The following is a 21643-nucleotide window of genomic DNA, read 5'->3' on the forward strand; positions in this document are numbered from 1 at the left end:
CATATGGGTATGGTAAGAACACCCTAACCCTAGCTCAATCTTGTATTTATAATGGAAAAACTGAAATTGGAACACGTATATGTATTAGGTGTAGATTAAGTGGGTATATATGCATTGAAATTGAATTGGGAATACTTGGAGGCTTTTTGGTGGTCAAGGCTTATTTTGAGGCTGTTTTGATTGAGCTTGGAGGGGCTGTGAATTGTGTTGTGAGGCTGCCTTGGGTGATACAAAGTGATCGGCCAAGGTATGGTTTAAGTTTCGCGCGTTTAACATTTAAGGTGTTGTGAAAACTTAGGCTAGAAGAACCGTAGGATAAGTTGAATTGGTTAGTTGCATTTAATGATTAGTCTTGTGATGATGTTGGCATAAATGGTGGATGAACATGTATTAGAATTTATGAGGTGTTGAAATTGTTAATTGTGTACTCTTGAAATTGAGTTAGTGATGGAAGTTATGGTCATGATTTGCTAGTGTCAAATATGTATGCTTGAGATCATTAATGAGGGTTGAATTATGTTAATGGAATTTGGTGGTTATGGTTTGTTTAGTTAGTTGAAGTTGATTTATGATTGGTTATGAATGAATGAAGGTAATGGGTTAATGAATTTTTGAAATGGAAGATTATGGTTGAAAGGAGTGGATTGTTGAATAATATACGAGTTTTATGAATTGATGTGGATATTAAAGTGTTGGAAGATAGTATCAATAAGATGGAGTTTGTTGTGTGCTAAATGTGCAGGTTATATTGGTAAGGAATGGGGTTTTGGTAAGAAAATGAGGTTTGGCAAAATTTGTAAAAGTGATTTTTAATGAACTTTGACAGTTCATAACTTACTCTTTAAATTTTGAATACAAATGAGATTTATTCTAAATTAAAGTGTGTTTAATCAGCTTGAGATTGATATAAAGTTTGAGAAAAATGGAATTTTGTAGAGAAAGTTATGGACAGTGGAAGATTGGTGTAAAAACTGTTATGCAGGTGGAAATTTTCTGGTTTTGCAGCTTCTGGGCAAACTGTTAGTTTTTGAATAAATGCACATCCACGAGTACGCGTGGCGTGAAATTTTAACGACGCATGCGCGAGAAGCATGTGTACACGTGTGTGCATTTCTATGCGTACGCATGACTCACGCGTACGCGTGACTACTGTCTGCCACAAAATCAGTTTTTGGCTGGTTTAAACCAATTCTCCACTTCTAAACCTCCATTTCTTCCTTTTAAGACTTAAGGTGTAGCACTAGGTCTAGTGGATAAATGAAGCTAGGAAAATAAGATAACTTGGGGGTGAAGTAAGATGTAAATGATGGCTTATATGAAGAGGGCAAGAATAATAAAGAAGTTTAATGCCATGGCTTGATAAATGATTGTTTATTGATTATGAAAATGAAATGGCTTATGAATGATGATATCTGAGATACGAGTTTCCCTGGGTAAAAACCGTGGCTTGTCACCGCGTGTTTCAGGTTGAATCTTGATACCCTATTGACCTTACGTCGTAAGGGTGACCGGGCACATATAAATTTCTAGGTATTGATAGCCCCCATTGAGTGATTATATGATGAATGAATGTGAAATCTATGCATAGACTCTTGGGGATGCGCGACGGGGGACAGTCTAAGGTTTTTGGACTTGTCGGGTTGGCTGGATAACTGACAGATGGGCCCCATCAGCCAAAGGACAGGCATGCATCATGTGCATTCGTTTGTTTTGTTTGCTATGCATTTCCTGAGTTTGCCTAACTGTATGTATACCTCCTGCTACCTGCTATACTTGCTACTTGCACTATCTGCCTATTACTTGTGCGTGAATTTGTCTGGTTGCTTGTCTTTGCTGAATTATGGATGACGGAGGAACGGAAGAAGGGTGAAATGGTTTGATGTTAGGTTAGGTTTAAGATTAAGTGAGTTTAGGAAGGTTTAGAATACCTACCCCTATTTATGGCTTCTGTTTAGAAATTAAGTTTTACAATTGTATGACGGAGTTCTAGGATTACCTCTGGCATTCCCAAGACCTTATTTATTATACGCGTGGTACCTTTACCATGCTGAGAACCTCCGGTTCTCATTCCATACTGTGTTGCTGTTTTCAGATGCAGATTGAGAGGCTCCTCGCTAGGCGTCTGGATTCCTGAAGCGGAATAGTCCCTAGGATATTTTGGTTTATCAGTTTATGTATATATGTACTTAGTTACTTAGCTTGCTCTCCAAGAAACTTGTTATTTTGTTCTTCATAGAGGTTACAGAAGAGTTAGGACTTTATTTCTTTATTTTGGGTAGTTTGGGATACTTGTATATATATGTAAATATTCTTCGGCCAGCCTTGGCTTCGCAGGCTGAGTTAGGAGCTAGTTTCACTGTATTCTTGGCTCTCTTTTCGTTCTCTTGCTTATTTATATTTATAATCCTTAGGTATCTTAGTAGGCAAGTAATCCTATTTCTTGAGCGTTGCGCTTTTCATTTTGCGATTTTGTTTTACCCATTTTCCAAGGCTCATAGTTAAGTATCTCAGTCTTATGACTTAAGCATAAGATTAAGTATGGTAGGGTGTTACATTATGGTATCAGAGCAGTTCGTTCCTCTAGAGCCTGAGGACAGACTGATTGTGCTTTTGTGCATTCTCTGTGTATGTGTTTATGTGCTATTAGGATATCTAACTGATATATGTGGCATAAACGTTCATGAGCATGCATTTGGGACTTTGAAATACTAAACTTGAGATATTGAGATTAATCACCTTAATATCACTTGTTTGGTGTGAACAGAAACCAAATGGCGTCTCGTGGGCGCGGTCGAGAGTGTAATCGAGGTCGAGGATGGAGAGTTAATGAGAACCATACCAGTAGATAGTTTGACTAATATCGTGCCGCAATGACGAGTGTTGTTGCTGCCATTGGTACTGTTGCTGCTACGACCATTCGAGTGATGGATGGGATGGAATCACAAGCTGGAACTAGCAACGATGGTGGTACTGAATATGAAGGTGGAAATAATGTTTTGAGTACAGGGGTACGAGTGGGATATCCAGAGCAGGTTAACACGGGACAGACAACGGGAGGAAGCTCAAGGAGGACTGAGGTAGCAAGGAATAATCGTCGGGAACCCTTCACAAAGAAAAAGGGAAATATTACACTTAGGAGCCAAAATTTCAAAAAGAATCATTTTGTCGCTTCACATTCTCAGCGCCAGAACAATGACCGAAGGAACGACAACCGTTCGGATCCGAATTCAGAAGGGCAAACTAGTGCTCAACCGGATGACTTAAGTTGCTCAAGACGCAAGAGGTACCATCCAATCAGACCATGCAGGGCCGGATTAGGCGTATGTTACAAGTGCGGGAGAACAGGGCATATGTCTTGGAATTGTTCATACAGAGAAAGTCGGGATGCAACCAAACCCGATTTTCAGACCCGAGGTAATTATGAAATAACAGTTGAATTTTTAACTTCCTTGCCTACCATTGATATGTAATATTTGTTCGTGACGCATAACGAGTTTCAGTAATCATGAGGTCCAAGTCGATGATTAGTCGAAAACTATTGGTTGTTGAGACAGAGTGATACTTAGCTAACTTAGAGGAGTGGTTAGGCTTTGAAAGGTTAAGGATTAAGTGACGTAGTGAAAGCAGGATGGACCATATAGTGGAATCAGGTTGGACCATATCTAAGGAATCAGGAGTGGTGAGGGCTACGCGGAGTTATTGTTCGGAATCCAGTGATAGTGAAACTTTGAGGAAGAGGAATAGAGCGAATTCAACCTTTAGCTGTTAATTGTTAAAAGGTAAGTGAAGATGAAACCAAATTCCTATACGAGAGAGTTTCTAAGACAATCCCTGAATGTGTGTCAAAACTTCCATTTCAGAGAGAAAGCGAGTTTGTGATAGGCTTAGTGCCGGAAGTGTAAGACCCGGTTAATTAATGGCTAATTAACCCATAAATGAGAATTTATTCTAGAAAGCCAAAAATGTTATTTTTATGGCTAAATGTGATAGAGGAGATTGAGACGAGAATTTCGGTACCAATTTTATAGAAATCGGACCAAGATTGGACCGAACGGGCCAAACCGGGCCAATCGGACCCAAAGTGGGCCCTTGGCCCAACTAAACTAAACCAAAACCCTAGTTTTCAGCACTCTCTCTCCTCACTTAGCACTCAAACACGCTGAAATTGGTATGGAGGGGGGAAGAACACTCTCTCAAGTTCTCTCCCTTGGTTGATCTTCAAACCACCATAACTTTTGATCTAGAGCTCCGATTGCCGCACCGTTTGTGGCCACACGTTCACCGCGGAGAGCTCTAAAAAACCCATACAATCAATCTTGAGGTAAGCCACGTTTTGCTCTTCGAAATTCCAGCCCTTGTTTTCGAGTTTCATGGGTGAAATGTTGAGATTTTAGGTTCTTTGATGTTATAGGACCCAACTCTCTTGAAGGAGAAGGTTAATCTTGTCTCCTTGGACCTTAGGTGTGGTAAGATTCTCAACCCTAGTGTGATTTGTTGTTCTATGATGTTTGGGTATTGAGATGTTGTGTATGGGTATGATGATTGTGGCTTAGGTTGTGTATATGTGAATATTGGAGCTTGATTGGTGATTTTGGAAAGCTTGGGAGAGGGCTTTGTGTGATAAAATCTGTTCTTGGAGGTGTTGAGACCTTGAGAGCTTGTGGACAAGTGCTTTGGAAGTGCCCCGATTGAGCTTGGAAAATCGGCTAAGGTATGGTTTCGATTTTCCGTATCTAATATGTAATGTGGTAGGAAATACTTAGGCTAGAGGCCCTAAGATAGGCATTGAATTGTTAATGTTGTTGAATAGTTGAGATATATGATGTGTTCATATATGTGAATATGAATATTGATGCCTTGATTGTGTGATATATGAGAAATGCATGTTGTGATATATGCTTGATGAATGGGTAAGGTTAAATTGGTGGGTGGCACCATGTTGACGGTGAGTATGATGTTGATTATGTATAATGATGGTTGATTAGAAATGGTATTATTGGAAATTGGGATGAGGAAGGATGTATGACATGATATTGTGTTTGTCCTTTAGCCATTTGATTGAGAAGTACTAAAATGGTTGGATGGTGATTTTGGGAAATTTGGTAAAGTGTCAACGTATGAGTTGAGGATGGCTTGATGTTGATTTTGGTACATTTTGATTGATTTCAAAGAAAAGGGATGAAATTGGCATGTTTTGATTGATTTTGAAAAGAGTTGAAAGTGGCTTGTTTTGAAAATGGCACTTTGTGGTTTTGTATGAAAACATGGTTTTTGGGCATACTTTGACGGGACATAACTTGGACTACGGATCTCTATTTTCTGCTAAATCTGTTTAGAAATGAAATTGGATCCGGGATGTCCATGCCGTTCGAAGAACGGGTGAAAAACGATTTAAAATGAGAACGTTATATCCGTCGGAAGATTGGGGTTTGAATCTGTGAATTCTGCAGCTTTTAACTTAGAAAATTATTAGCAGAATGACCCCTCGCGCGTAGGTGCACTTGGCGCGTACGCGCCGTTCTTCCAGAAAGCGCCATCCACGCGTGCGCGTGATGTGCGCGGGCGCGCCGAATGTGCTGCACCCAATGCCCAGCCATTTTCCAGAGAGTTGTGCCAGAGTTGTGCTAGTTTTGTGCCTGGGGCGCAAGAGCACCCACGTGTACGCGTGGCTGACGCTTGCGCGTCGTTTGGCTAATTTTCAATCCGCGCGTTCACGCGTATGACGCTTGCGCGTCGAGAAGTTTTTAAGGCCATCCACGCGTGCGCGTGGAGTGCGCGTACGCGTGGCCCTGTTTTCATCCCAAAGTTGATTTTTGAGTTTTAAAAGCCAAATTTCATACTTCTAAGCCTTCGATCTCACCACTTATGTCTTAAATCAGTATGATATGCCTAGCATGAGAAAAAGGGCTAGTGAATGTGGTAACTTGCGAGTGAAGCAAGGGAAAAATGAATGATCAATGAGGATCAAAGATGATTATGTGAGATGTGGAGGATGGCGGTGGAAGTGCTTGTTATGCCATGGGCCGAAGGGCCGTAAATGTTAATGAATTGGCTGGTTATGGATTTAACTGTGAGCCGGATGGCTAGATTATTGCCGTGTGACGGTGGAGCCATGTTTATGGCTAAATATAAATGCATATATGCTGTTGAATGAATTATGAATGTTTGCACTTCCACCATCGGAGATGAGAGTTTCCCTGGGTAGTAGCAGTGGCTAGCCACCACATGCTCCAGGTTGAGACTCGAAGCTCTGTTAACCCTATGTCGTAAGTGTGGCCGGGCACTGTGAAAGGCCCGGATGAGCTCGCCCCCGTAAATATTCACCAGTGAGGGTGATGGATATGGATCATGATTATGATCAAGTTTATGATGAGTATAACTCGAGTTGGGGATGCGCGACAGAGGGACAGTCCAATGGTTAGCTACCAGGACTTGTCGGATTGGCTCTATAACTGACAGATGATATCATCAGCCACTAGGGACAGGCATGCATCATAAGCATACTACATGAATTGTTTGAGATTGCCTATTTGACTGCATATTACTTGCTATCTGTCTAATTGCCTTATTTGTTCCTATTTGTATATCTCTTGTCTAATATAACTGTGTTTGCTATATTATACTCCTGCTGGTGGTTAGGAGGTCTGAAGGAATTGGAAAGGGAAGTATTAGTTAGACTGAAGAATCTTTAGTCAGTTGCCACTTACGGTTTAGCTTGTTTATAAGCTTTGATATTATCTGGAGGAAGTTCTAGGATTGCCTTCGGCTTTCCTCTATTATTATGTATTATATATGTGGAAGCTGTTACCGTACTGGGGACCTCTGGTTCTCACCCATGCGGATTTTGTGGTTTTCAGATGCAGGACGCGAGGCTTCTCGTTGAGGCATGCTGGAGACTTCTGGATTAGCGAAGATCCTTTGTTCTCGGGACTCTATTTTGATTTATATATCTTGTTTAGATAATTTTATCTCCATTAAATAATACAAACTATGATGACTCCTCTTATGGGAGATTTTGGAGAATAGGTTTTATGTATTTGTGTCCCTTTGGGTTTCCTTTGCGGTTTTCCTTATTTTATTATTTGTATATATTACTATGCTCGGACCGGTCATCTTCGCAACCGGATTTTGAGTCTTGATATTCCTGTTTTTGACACTCCTTTGTATATATATTATCTCGCGTTCGCTTATCCTTTGCTCGTTGCATTATCGATCGGAGTGTTGCGCGTTCGAGTTACGGTTTTTGTTTACCCCTTTTTCTACAAAGGCTCCTAGTTATAATCAATTATTCATACTACTATACATACTAAATTTTTGTTTTAGAGGTCGTAATACCTTGCCATCTCTGAATTATGACTTAAGCATAAGACTCTGTATGGTAGGGTGTTATAGGAAGCCGGATTAATTTCAATCGCACCACAAGCAAAGATATTATTATAATCGGTAGAATTTAGGATTGAGTGGAAGGGAGTACTAGAAGAGGGAATCACCTAACCAACTATTTCTTTGTGGGAAGCGTCGGTTATGCCGGAGAATAAGGAAGAGAACGGTAGGAAACCTTATACAGAGAAAGTGTGCTAACGAACCTTCACGACTCGACCTAATCCTTCTTTTAAAACCTACATTGACATTCGATCCGGAGCTCTTCCTAAATAGCTTGACCACCTTTCTAACTTTACTCCTTGTGGGCATGAATATTGTTTCTTCCAGGATGAGTCTGAGCTTGTCTTGGTATAAACGCGTAATTCTTGAGTCTTGTATGCTCGCTATGTCTAGAGTTTCCCTTATTCGCAAACCATGTTCTTCAGCATCAGTTGAGACTTCTTTGACTTTATACGCTCTGTTCTTCCTACCAAAGGTCTCTAATTTGAATTCTTTTCTTGAGATGCACCTAGCTTCCTCTCCTTGTGCATTCCATCATTTCGGTATAATCCTGACTAACCATGTACCAGATTTCCTTTCTGACTTATCACGAACACCGTTTGTATTGTTCATTCATTTTTCAAGCTTAATGTTCTTTTAAAAATTAACTCAATCCTATATTAGTATCACGTATAAATCATAGTTGCAACTCTTGAGATGTTGATTCCTTAGGAGCAAGACTTTTGGACACGGAAGATGAAGCATGTAAGTGTGCGCCATCAAGAAGAGTTTTGGAGCTTTAGATTCTTGCCGACCACAAAGCTTATGATTAGGTTAACACGCTAGAATACACTGGTTACATGGATACCCGAATATGAAGAGAGCTATCGAACTCCGAGAGAAGAATTAACCTTAAATTCCAGTAGTCAGGATATCCAAACTTAATTAACAACTCAGAATTAATGCGATGCATTATCAGAGGGTTTAGGATGCGTGTAAATATAACGTCGTGAAGTGGTGCCGGATGCCCTGAGTAAGAAGTTTCTGGGAAATACTTGGATATAAATTTCGGAGAAAAAAATACTAGGTAAGTTGGAACTCTAAATTGGATACCAAGGGTATAGCTGAAGGAGTCAAACTAAATCTATTGCAATCTTAAAACGTGGCTAAGACATGATACAGGAAGCGTAAGAAGACGATAGAGATCTACTGAGGATGTCGAAGTCATGTACACAAAAGGAAAATTAAGAAGAGATCGAGGGAAACAAAGAATGAGATTGAGAGGAATGAAGAAACTGATTCGAAAGTACGAGAAGAGATTAGTATGCCTAATGGAGAAAGTGAGAACGTAAGCCATCGTCCGAAACCATCAAGAATGGATTTCAATTCAACCGAAGATTACTAAGATGCATCACAATTTTGATAAGATAGGGTTGAGAGGCCCGAAGCGAAGGATATTGTGGCGACGCGTATGATTAAACATTTGACATGTTCAAAGATAAGGAACGAGTACCAAGAGTCATCTGAGATGTGGTAACCATGGAAGAGTTCACAATGAAAATACAAAGGGATTGCTATTGATAAAAAAAAAACTAGAGCATCGAATACTTTAATTCCTACATTTGATAGCCGAGACAACGAAGAAGAGCTACGCGAATTCGAGTTAACAATCTCACCATGAGAAGCTGACAAAAGAATTACACGAACCAAGGAAGTTCTGAACTCGAAAAGGTTACTTTAACAAGCTGAAGACAATGAGTGAGTCAAGATGAAGGGATTGAAACCAAAGTATGTTAGGACCTGAGTTAATGACAAGGACGGACTTTTTGAATTCTAAAGAGAATTAGGCCAGTGGCATATCAGGTAACTCTACCGCCATATCTTCCAAACTGGTACCATGTAACACATCTCAGTTTCAAGAGTACACTTCTAATGTCAATCACGTATTAGAACCTGAACCAGTGCAATTGAGGAAGGATCTCACACTTCGAGTAACCTCGGTTAGGATATATAATAAGATACCATCGCCAATCAGCTAGGCAGAGTAGAAGTTACGTTAGTAGAGGATGCAAAAAGTGGGAAACGTATTTAAGAACTCGAATCGGACAGGTAGAAGAACTACCCACACCTCCTTTCAAATAATTGAATCTGAATTTTGAGGGCAAAATTCCTAATTAGGTGGGTAGGATGTAAACCCCGCTAAAATTGGTAAATAATTAGTTAATAAATTGAATTTTTATTAGGAAAGCTAAAAATGCAAAACTAATATCAAAATAGGATAAAGCTCGTCGAAACGAGAATTTTGATACCAATTTCGAAAATTTGGCCCAAAATCGGGCCGGAAGGGCCAAACCGGTTAAACCAGGGCCCAAACCGGACCCGTGGTCCAACCGGACCCAAACATTTAAAGAAACAGAAGCTCCCTTCTTACTCATAAGCTGCTGCGAGCCTGCGATGTCATAACAGCAAGGGAAGAGAAGAAGCTTCCCTAACCCTTACATTCTTTCTCACTACCATAACTTCTCCGTCCGGGCTCCGATCGCCGCACCGTTCGCGGTCACGTGCTCAGCGCGTCGAACTCTACCTTTATATCTGAACAATTTCACTGGTAAGTCTCATATTTGGTTCAGAATCTCTATCCCTCTTTCTTTGGTGAAATTGAAAACCTATAGTGAATCTTGTCCAATTTTTGTGTTCTAGGTTCAAGTTAGCTTCCGGGACTTGTGGGCTCAAGCTATTGAGCATATGGGTATGGTAAGAACACTCTAACCCTAGCTCAATCTTTTATTTATAATGGGAAAACTGAAATTGGAACATCTATATGTATTAGGTGTAGATTAAATGGGTATATATGTATTGGAATTGAATTGGGAATACTTGGAGGCTTTTTGGTGGTCAAGGCTTGTTTTGGGGCTGTTTTGATTGAGCTTGGAGGGGCTGTGAATTGTGTTGTGAGGCTGCCTTGGGTGATACAAAGTGATCGGCCAAGGTATGGTTTAAGTTTCGCGCGTTTAACATTTAAGGTGGTGTGAAAACTTAGGCTAGAAGAACCGTAGGATAAGTTGAATTGGTTAGTTGCATTTAATGATTAGTCTTGTGATGATGTTGGCATAAATGGTGGATGAACATGTATTAGAATTTATGAGGTGTTGAAATTGTTAATTGTGTACTCTTGAAATTGAGTTAGTGATGGAAGTTATGGTCATGATTTGCTAGTGTCAAATATGTATGCTTAAGATCATTAAGGAGGGTTGAATTATGTTAATGGAATTTGGTGGTTATGGTTTGTTTAGTTGGTTGAAGTTGATTTATGATTGGTTATGAATGAATGAAGGTAATGGGTTAATGAATTTTTGAAATGGAAGATTATGGTTAAAAGGAGTGGATTGTTGAATAATATATGAGTTTTATGAATTGATGTGGATATTAAAGTGTTGGAAGATAGTATCAATAAGATGGAGTTTATTGTGTGCTAAATGTGCAGGTTATATTAGTAAGGAATGTGGTTTTGGTAAGAAAATGAGGTTTGACAAAATTGGTAAAAAGTGATTTTTAATGAACTTTTATAGTTCATAACTTGCTCTTTAAATTTTGAATACAAATGAGGTTTGTTCTAAATTAAAGTGTGTTTAATCAGCTTGAGATTGATATAAAGTTTGAGAAAAACGGAATTTTGTAGAGAAAGTTATGGACGACGGAAGATTGGTGTAAAAACTGTTATGTAGGTAGAAATTTTCTGGTTTTGCAGCTTCTGGGCAAACTGCTAGATTTTGAATAAACGCACATCCACGCGTACGCGTGGCGTGGCATTTTGAGGACGCATGCGTGAGAAGCATGCGTACGCGTGACTTGCTGTACGCTCCACGCGTGCGCGTGGTCTACGCGTACGCGTGACTACTGCCTACTGTAAAACCGGTTTTTGGCTGGTTTAAACCAATTCTCCACTTCTAAACCTCCATTTTCTTCCTTTTAAGACTTAAGGTGTAGCACTAGTTCTAGTAGATAAATGAAGCTAGGAAAATAAGATAACTCGGGGGTGAAGTAAGAGGTAAATGATGGCTTATATGAAGAGGGCAAGAATAATAAAGAAGTTTAATGCCATGGCTTCATAAATGATTGTTTATTGATTATGAAATTGAAATGGCTTATGAATGATGATATCTGAGATACGAGTTTTCCTGGGTAAAAACCGTGGCTTACCACTGTGTGTTCCAGGTTGAATCTCGATACTCTATTGACCCTACGTCGTAAGTGTGACCAGGCACGTATAAATTCCCAGGTATGGATAGCCTCCATTGAGTGATTATATGATGAATGAATGTGAAATCTATGCATAGACTCTTGAGATGCGGACGGGGGACAGTCTACGGTTTTTGGACTTGTCGGGTTGGCTGGATAATCGACAGATGGGCCCCATCAACCATAGGACAGGCATGCATCATGTGCATTTATTTGTTTTGTTTGTTATGCATTTCCTGAGTTTGCCTAACTGTATGTATACCTCCTGCTACCTGCTATACTTGCTACTTACACTATCTGCCTATTACTTGTGCGTGAATTTGTCTGGTTGCTTGTCTTTGCTGAATTATGGATGACAGAGGAACGGAGGAAGGGTGAAATGGTTTGATGTTAGGTTAGGTTTAAGATTAAGTGAGTTTAGGAAGGTTTAGAATACCTACCCCTATTTATGGCTTCTGTTTAGAAATTAAGTTTTACAATTGTATGACGGAGTTCTAGGATTATCTCCGGCATTCCCAGGACTTTATTTATTATACGCGTGGTACCTTTATCATGCTGAAAACCTCCGGTTCTCATTCCATACTGTGTTGCTGTTTTCAGATGCAGGTCGAGAGGCTCCTCGCTAGGCGTCTGGATTCCTGAAGTGGAGTAGTCCCTGGGATATTTTGGTTTATCAGTTTATGTATATATGTACTTAGTTACTTAGCTTGCTCTCCAAAAAACTTGTTATTTTGTTCTTCATAGAGGTTACAGGAGAGTTAGGACTTTATTTCTTTATTTTGGGTAGTTTGGGATACTTGTATATATATGTAAATATTCTCCGGCCAGCCTTGACTTCGCAGGCTGAGTTAGGAGCTAGTTTCACTATATTCTTGGCTCTCTTTTCGTTCTCTTGCTTATTTATATTTATAGTCCTTAGGTATCTTAGCACGCAAGTAATCCTATTTCTTGAACGTTGCGCTTTTCATTTTGCGATTTTGTTTTACCCGTTTTTCAAGGCTCCTAGTTAAATATCTCTTTTCCTATATATATATATATATATATATATATATATATATATATATATATATATATATATATATATTTCTATTTTTAAAGGTCGTAATACCTTACTATCTCAGTCTTATGACTTAAGCATAAGATTAAGTATGGTAGGGTGTTACACATGTCGAAGACAGACACCAACCTGAATAGGCTATTTTTTGGATGCCCATTGTTAAAGGTAAGGACAAAATTTTTCATGTGTGAGTACTAAGTTTATGCTATAATTGGGTTAAATTTTGAATTTTTGGAATGGAGATTTAGAATATAGATTTTGGTGATTTTCACTTGCTCAAGTTGTTGTGGATGTGATTTTGAATTGTTGGGAATGGCATGCCTATTGGTTATGAAAATGATTTAATTTTGTAAGCGATTTGCTGTTAAATTGGGTTGATTTTGTATATGATTTGATACTGGTGCTAGTTAATTTTGAAGAATGATTGAGAATTGGAAAAAAAGTTGATTTATTGAAAATAGATCTACGTAGATTAAAAATGTTGATTGTGACATGAATTGAAATGGAACCTGATCTGTTATAAAAAATGGTTAAAAAATTTGAAAGTATTTTTTAGATTTAGAGTTCAGGGATTATTTACAGTGACATATGTGGATTAGATTGAATTGGAGTGTTTTGTACCACCATACATTTATTGTGTTCTATTCGATTTAGGTGATAGAAGCACATTGCAAATTCTTTCTTTGGGTTGATGACCACATTGTAAGGGTCAGAGCGGGGGAGGCTACAAGGGGATTGGGTGACCGGAAGCAGAATGATGTTGAAGAACATTTGGGAATGGATAACTTGATATCCCATGTAGAAGAAAGAATAGTAAACCTAGAGAAGCTACTGAACAAGAAAAGTAGAGAAGCAGAGTTGAGGAAGAAAACTAGAGAAGCAGCTGCAAGAGAGATGGAGGCTTCATCAACAAAGTCTAATGCATAAATCAAAAGCAGAACCTGAAGCACCTTTATTAGGTTCAGAAACTTAAGAATAATTTTCTTCTTTGTGAATTTTTCTACTAGAATGTAGACACACAATTGTTTGAAGCTTTTGAAGGAAAAATTGTCGATGCCGTTTCTTTGATATGGGCAACATGGTTGGAATTTGATTATGTTTCTAGTGACATGTTCTTGTTTTACCTATAGATACATATATTTTTTATGGTATATATTTTCTTGAGTTAGATATCGAAGTTCCTGGCTAATTTCAATAGCATATGACGGCTAATATGTTATAGTAAGTCGTCCGAATACCAGAAAATAACCTTTTTTAGTCACATGAATGCTTAACATTGCACTCATGTTATAACTCAATATTCGGCAATTCTGTAAGAGTAGGAAGGAGAAGGGGATGACAATATAGACAGATGATTTGGTGACTCCCATGAACCCTCATGCAGCCACCACAATAGATAATTGACACGATTTATTTTTCTTCTTATATAGTAACATTCAATGAGTGTATGACTTATTGCAGGTGTAATAGGGTAGGCTGGGTCATCGTCCAACACAATAGTGGTGTCTACAATTATGGTCCTGAAACCTGTGGCCGTCTTGTAAGTTTGTCTTCTAACTTATTTCAAATAGTTTCTTAAATGGCCGTTTATATTTCGTCTTTTCTGGTAGAAAATTGTGCTACATAGTAAAAAATAGGTCGAATTTTGTATGCATGTGTCGATTCATGATCATCGCCATTGAGTTCTTGTTAGGAATTAAGGTGTAAGATAGTAGATGAGTTGGTAATCGATATTTTTTTTCCAGTGTTACTTACTTTAACTAAGGGAATTATTTAGTCTTTCTGACATACTTAGGATTGGGCTCAGTGAATTAACCTTAAAAAATATTTATTTTTTGGTAGTTCAAGTCTCTCTAAAAGTAAAGTGGGTTAGCTATCAAATTGGGCTAACGATAAAAACAAAAATAATATACATTAGTAAAAAATTCAGCTGAGGATTAATGGAGCAAGTGGCTTGAAAACGGTTAAGCCTAACTTTTTTCAGAATTTTAAGTCAAACCAAAGTGCAATATGTTTTTCCAGGTAACTATTTTATCCATTCATGTATCTGTCTATTAATTACCTTCACTAACCCTGCTCAATTTTTGTCTTAATAGCATTTTTTGGTAGAATTTAGTTGCTTAGTTGGTTAGCTAATATTTGTCCCATAATCTATATACTAGGATAGTTAAAAATAGAATAACATCATTATAAATCTCCTATACATAAGGAAAACTACATGACACATCGAATTAGATAGAATGAAGTTGTTGTGTAACCATTTCTCTTAATTTTGGGCCCTTCAAACCAATATTAAACATACACAAGTAACACAATATTTTATAGTTAGTTTTAATATTTTAATAAGTTCAAATATGAACAATTTTATATTTATAATTCGGACCTTAATCATATATTTTTTCATTGAATTCAGTGTAAGTAAATTTTTGCATATTATGTAATAAAAATACAATAATATATATTTATAATAATTATTATTTACATATTTTATATATTATTTCTTACATATACAAATTATAATTTATATAGTTAATACAGCTTCGTACATAAAACGGGCTATTAAACTTGTAATAGCACAATTTATATTTATTCATGAATTATCTTAATAAATATTAAATTGTTTGATCTTAATAATTACAATGGTCAGACATTCTAAAATTATTGTTTTATAAAGTGTATCATATCATATAGCTAAAATAAATAGAGGATTAACATTATTATTAATAAAAAATTATAAAATTTTTATTTAAATGAATAATTTAATTTTAATATATTAATAATATAAAATATTTTACACAATTTAAATATATTTATTTTTTTAGATAATTATTTACAAAGTTAATAAAAAATATAATTATCTTATTGATATAACTATACATAATTTAATATATATGTAAAACTACTTTATATTACTAATGCATCAAAATTAAATTTTTAAATAAATATATAATAAATACATTAAAAATATAAATTTTATAAATTATTATAAAAAAATTAATTAGTGGTGGAAAATAAATTAAACATAGATGGGGTAAGTATGTTATGAATTCATAGTTCATTAATAATTAACGTGAGAAAATATGTAACCGCTTACTTCTCCACTCATTTCGCCATTTCTCTCTCTCACACATTCATCTCATCTGCGATTCTTCCATCTCTCATGCTTCCTTTGGCCATACTCCAATTTTTTTCCAGAAAATTCACTGCATTTTCGCTCTCTTTCTCATCCTTTTGTTTTTCTGGATCAAGTGCATGGAGATACTGCTGGTTCCTCTCTTGTATTTTGTTCCAATATTCGTATCAGAGGATAGAGAAGAAACCACCAACCATCTATGGATATTTTGATCGTCATGTCTACTAGGTTAGTTGCGCCAAAATTTCTTCAATTGGCAAATTCATTTTCCTCAACATGTCTGAAATTGTTCCGTTCATGATCGATTTCTCTCTGTTTATTTATATATATTTTTTAAATTCAATTGCATGTGAATTAAATGGTTCTATTATGCAATATTGACCATTGGTAGTTTTTCTTAGTGTAGAATTGTGTCTTTCCATGCTTAAAATCAGTTTGGCTAAAAAAAGTAGGGTGAATTGCGATTTCTTTGATAACAAGGAAAAAAATGTTGGAAGGAGATTCAAAAGAAAATAAATAACAATACAATTTCAGCCATTGTATTTTTTGTACATAACAGAATTGAGAAATAGAAGCAAATCAAAGCCAAATTTTGATTATAGTGGTAATGAGAAGTGGGAAGGATTTTTTATAATTGAATGGTTTAACAATTAAGAGTATTGGAAGAATGTGAAGAAACCAGAAAGAAGTTTATGAGTTTATATGTAGGTAAAACGATGTAACAATGGATCATATTACTTGACATAATATCAAGAGCTGGCTGAGATTCATAGAGGGACAAGCTGAGAATTTGCAAAACGAGGTTTACATTTCGTTGCTCAATAATAAAATCACTTCATTGGGAAAATTAAGGAAAAAGAAAAAATATCGTGCAGTCACTACAAGTATGTTTATAGATGTCACCTATGATCTGTTTTTATTTTAATATAGATTTCATCATCTGGGATTCGGTAATGTTTGCTTTTAGCTTCTATTAAAGGAACTCATTGCTCTAAAGATTGGTACTCACTTTGCCCATTCGAACTCTCGTGGTGAGGCTTCAATGTAGAATCATGGGCATGCATACTCCAATATCTAGAGTTGGCATGTGTATGATGAATTTGACATATCTAAATAATTTCTTATTTAGTGGCCTTAGTGGGATGAAACAACAATGATTGGCTATCTCTTGTGAAAAGGAAATAAATCTAAAATTTTTTTCGGTATCATGCTCGGTAAGTTAAGTAGGTCTTTAGACAACGGCTAATATTTCTGGTCATGTTAACAGTCTGTTAAGATATGTAACAATTGTAATGATCATTTTTAGGTAGATTGTTTTCAGAAGATATTTGCAACCTAAAAAAGATTATCTTTCCTTTTAACTTGGAATAGACATTTAATCAGGTTAGGAAAAATTATTTGAATCATAGAATGTATTTGATTTTCTCAATTTGTTGAGGAAAAAAATTGAAGAGTGAATTTTTTTTTTTGGGTAGATGTGCAAGTACAAAATTGGGGCAGATTTAGACATTGATTTCTACTGAAAAACTTAATAGATGGAATACTAAAGAACTATGTGGTGTAAGTTCTAACAGAAATCCATTCAATAGTCATTTTGTCCTTTTTCTCACAATTTATTTTAAAAATTGTATCAATTAAATGAGTGAGCCCTTAGGTGTTTATGAATTTCTTTTCCATTAGAACATGCATAATTCCATCTCATGACATGCATGCTTCCTAAGATTCATGATGTTTATGTGTATCCTACATGGTCATTTGTTATTTCATAACTCAAGTGCCTTTTTAATTTTAGTTTCAGGATCGGGTTGATATTATTCCAAATGGTCATCATTTTAGTGCAGCACTAGAGTTTACTTCAAGCATTACTTGTGTCAGTGTCTCTGTCAATTCAATTTCCTGTCAACCTCATTGCATTCAATAAGCTCAAATGAGAGAGTAGAGCAAGCAAGTATGCTACCTAGGACAAGTATTGATGGTTTTCGTGTTAGTGTGTCAAGTACACCTAGCTGTTCAAGTGGGGGATCGGGACCAGAGGACATCGAGTCTCTAGGTGATCTTTATATATGGGGACAAATTTGGGCAGATGTTTCACCTAATAGTTTTGGGACTCAGCTCCCTCCCATGACTGATGTTTTGCTTCCTAAACCGTTAGAGACAAATATTGTTTTTGATGTTCAACAGATTGCATCTGGTGTCCACCACATTGCTTTAGTTACAAGGCAAGGTGAAGTTTTCACTTAGGGAGAGGAATCTGGGGGAAGACTTGGTCATGGAATCGATAAAGATTTTGGTCAACCCCATCTTGTTGAGTTCTTGGCGGTTACTAATGTGGATTATGTTGCATGTGGAGAGAACCATACATGTGCTCTGACTCAGAGGCGGAGCTACATACTGCGAAAGGGGGCAACGGCCCTCCTAATTTTAATTTTTTACATGTAAATTACATGTAAATTTTAGTTTAGTCTTCCTCAAAAATTTATTTTAATATTATTTTATTGTGTAAATATTTTTAGTCTCCCTCTAATATTTTTTCTAGCTCTGCCCCTGCTCTGACTACATCAGATGAGCTATATTCTTGGGGTGATGGTGCATATAATGTTGGACTTCTTGGCCATGGTTCGGATTCTAGCCATTGGATACCAAAGAGAGTTAGTGGCCCTCTAGAAGGACATCAAGTTATATCTGTTGCGTGTGGCACATGGCAGTCGGCATTGGCAACTGCCAATGGAAAACCTTTTACGTTCGGTGATGGAACATTTGGTGTCTTAGGTCATGGAGATAGAGAGTGTGTTATATCCAAAAGAAGTGCAGTTATTAAGTGGATTGAGGACTCTTAAAGTTGCATGTGGAGTATGGCACACTACAGCTATTGTAGAGGTAACACTTCTGTCTAGTTCAAATGTTTCATCAAGGAAGCTCTTCACTTGGGGTGATGGTGATAAGTATCATTTGGGGCATGGAAACAAGGAAACATACCTTCAACCGACTTGTGTCTTATCTCTTATAGAATTAAATTTCCACCATATAGCATGTGGAAACACTATGACTGTTGCCCTTACTACATCGGGTCATATTTTCACTATGGGAGGCACTGAACATGGTCAATTAGGAAATCCTTTGTCCGATGAAAAAGTACCAATGCTAGTACAAGATAAGTTGGTAGGTGAGTATGTTGAGGAAATATCATGTGGATCTCATCATGTGGCTGTATTGACATCAAGAAGTGAACTATATACATGGGGGAAAAGTGCCAATAGAAGATTGGGACATGGAGACACAGAAGATAGGAAGGGTTCAACAATAGTGGAAGCCTTGAAAGAAAGGCATGTAAAAAACATTTCGTGTGGGTCGAAGTTTACAGCTTGCATATGCATCCATAAACGGGTTTCGGGAGTTGACCAATCTAGTTGTACCGCATGTAGGCAACCATTTGGATTTACTAGAAAAAGGCACAATTGTTATAATTGTGGGTTAGTGCATTGCCATGGTTGTAGTTCAAAAAAGGCATTGAAGGCAATGTTGGCTCCAACACCCGAAAAACCTCATCGTGTGTGTGATTCTTGTTATACTAAGATTAAAAATGTTGAGTCGAATTCTGGTGCCATTTTTAATAGGAGAGCTACTACTCCACCTCGTACTTCTATAGATGGAAGGGAAAGATTTACCCTGGGAGAAATAAGATCTTCAAGAACTCTCTTCCCCTTCTCAAGAATTCACAAGACTACTACAGAGCAAGTTGTTCAGGTTCCATCACTAGTGCAACTGAAAGATGTTGCATTCTTAAGTTCAACAGGTTCAATAATGCAAAATCTTTTGAAGCCTACCATCGCTGCCATACCTCCAACTCCAAGTCCACCACCAACTCCACCACTCATTTCAAGGCCCGCATCCCCGTATGCAAGAAGGCTAAGCCCTACGCGTTCCGGCGCTGGTGGATTCTCTAGAAGTCTTATTGATAGTTTTGAGGAAAACAAATGAGCTTAAGAATCAAGAAGTGTCAAAATTGCAGAAACAAGTAAGTTTCCTGTTGATTCACTTTCCATATTCTCTGAAAAATCTCAAGGATCACCAATATTAAGTTAATGAATATTATTTTTATGTAGATTCAAAGTTTGAAACAGAAAAGTGATATGAAAGATGTGGAAAATCAAAAGCTTTGCCAACATATTAAGGAAGCTACAATATTGGCAGCAGATGAGTCTTCTAAGCATAAAGCAATGCTAGAAATTTTTGAGTGTACTATTATTCAGGTATCTTCATTCTATTTACCAAGGATATAGTTGAAATCGTTGACTTATATATGTAAATGTCTCGATTGCTTAACTTTCAATTCCACACTTCTTACTACAAACTGCTTTAGTATTTGAGCATCATGTTTCTTTATAAAAAATTCTTAGTCGCCCAAATTACTGGCGTGAAATACTTCAATAAGAATATATGAGAAATAGAACAAATTCCTTGATTAGAATTTCAAGTACATCATCCTGATTAAGTAGACTTGCCTTTTTGTTCAATCTAGTTGAAGCAAATGGCTGAGAAGTTGTCACCAGAGATTTCAGAAACTGAAAATTTGAGAATTGCACTTACTCAAGCTGAAGATTTTCTGAAAGAAAACTCGACATCTAAAACATTTTCCGTGCTATCAATATCAGAGTCTACTCGACAAAATGCACCTGATCCTGCCACAGATATTGGGGATTCAAAAATGCAAGAGCACAATACAGAAGAAAATCATGAAGCGGCGGCTTCGGACCCATCGCATGATGAGGGGAATATCCTTCAAGAAAGAAATAGATCATCTGTATTCGATAATAGAACAGCAGTGCAACCACAAAGCTCCGAGGAGACGTCAAGGTTGGCAAGAGATGGAGAAACACAAGTTATTGAACAATTTGAGCCTGGTGTTTACGTGACATTAATAGTAAGGCCTAATGGTATCAAAATTTTTAGGAGAGTTAGATTCAGGTATACTACAGTTACTTATTTATCTGATAAATTCTACATTTTCAATTTCTATATCAATGTGATTTGTATTGAACATATGAGTCACTATAGTAGTCAGCTTCACAAAATTATATTAGTATTCTTCTCCTATCTCAGGTGAAGGTGTGTATACCCATTTTTGAAATATGTACATGAATGTGTGATCAAAATAGCTGCTACATTATTTAAACCATTTCTCTGGTTTTGATCTGCATGCATAACACATTTTTTTAAAAAGAAGTTGCAGAAATTTGCATGGACGCATTCCTTAATTTTGCTATTACTAAATAATATATGTTGTTTGAATTATTGTATGACATTAGCATGTGTGCAACATGATTTTTTGATAAATCACTTGGAAAGCTTTTCATGGCACCCAAGTTACACAAACTTTTTACTGGATCATAATGTTAAACTCTTTTGTATACCTTCAGTGCAGAATAATTAAACTCTTCCTATACCTCTCAAACCTTTTATATGATTTATTTATTTATTTATGCAGCAAGCGAAGGTTTCATGAGCAACAAGCAGAAGAATGGTGGAACATAAATAAAGAGAGGGTACTTCAGAGATATGGTCAACAAACTAGAAGTGACGCTAATGCATCATCTAGCACCCCAGCACGGCGGCACCACCTATTGAAGAAAATATTGAGGCAGCACCTACCTAATTAGCACTTGAATCTTAATTAGATTTGCATAAACATCACCCTAGTTTTGATGAAAGTACAAAGTACAGAATGAAACATCATTAATCTACTAAGTGTAGCAAAAAGTTGTATCTAGTTACATCAATTCTTAAATTTAATAGCTTTTTACAACAGGGCATGCATATAAATAGGGGTGGCAGTGGGGCGGGTAGGGCGGGTT

The 21643-nt window shown here is 37.0% G+C and overlaps 2 pseudogenes; both read left to right on the plus strand.

Moving 5' to 3' along the window:
- Nucleotides 1–2771: 2771 nt before the first annotated feature.
- Nucleotides 2772–3470, plus strand: LOC148550473 (uncharacterized; annotated as a pseudogene).
- A 9296-nt stretch (nucleotides 3471–12766) lies between these two features.
- On the plus strand, nucleotides 12767–21448 carry LOC107606806 (PH, RCC1 and FYVE domains-containing protein 1-like; annotated as a pseudogene).
- The last annotated feature ends 195 nt before the right edge of the window (nucleotides 21449–21643 follow it).

Source organism: Arachis ipaensis, chromosome B7 (genome assembly GCF_059453495.1).
Source record: "Arachis ipaensis isolate K30076 ecotype BB chromosome B7, ASM5945349v1, whole genome shotgun sequence".
Taxonomy (NCBI): domain Eukaryota; kingdom Viridiplantae; phylum Streptophyta; class Magnoliopsida; order Fabales; family Fabaceae; genus Arachis; species Arachis ipaensis.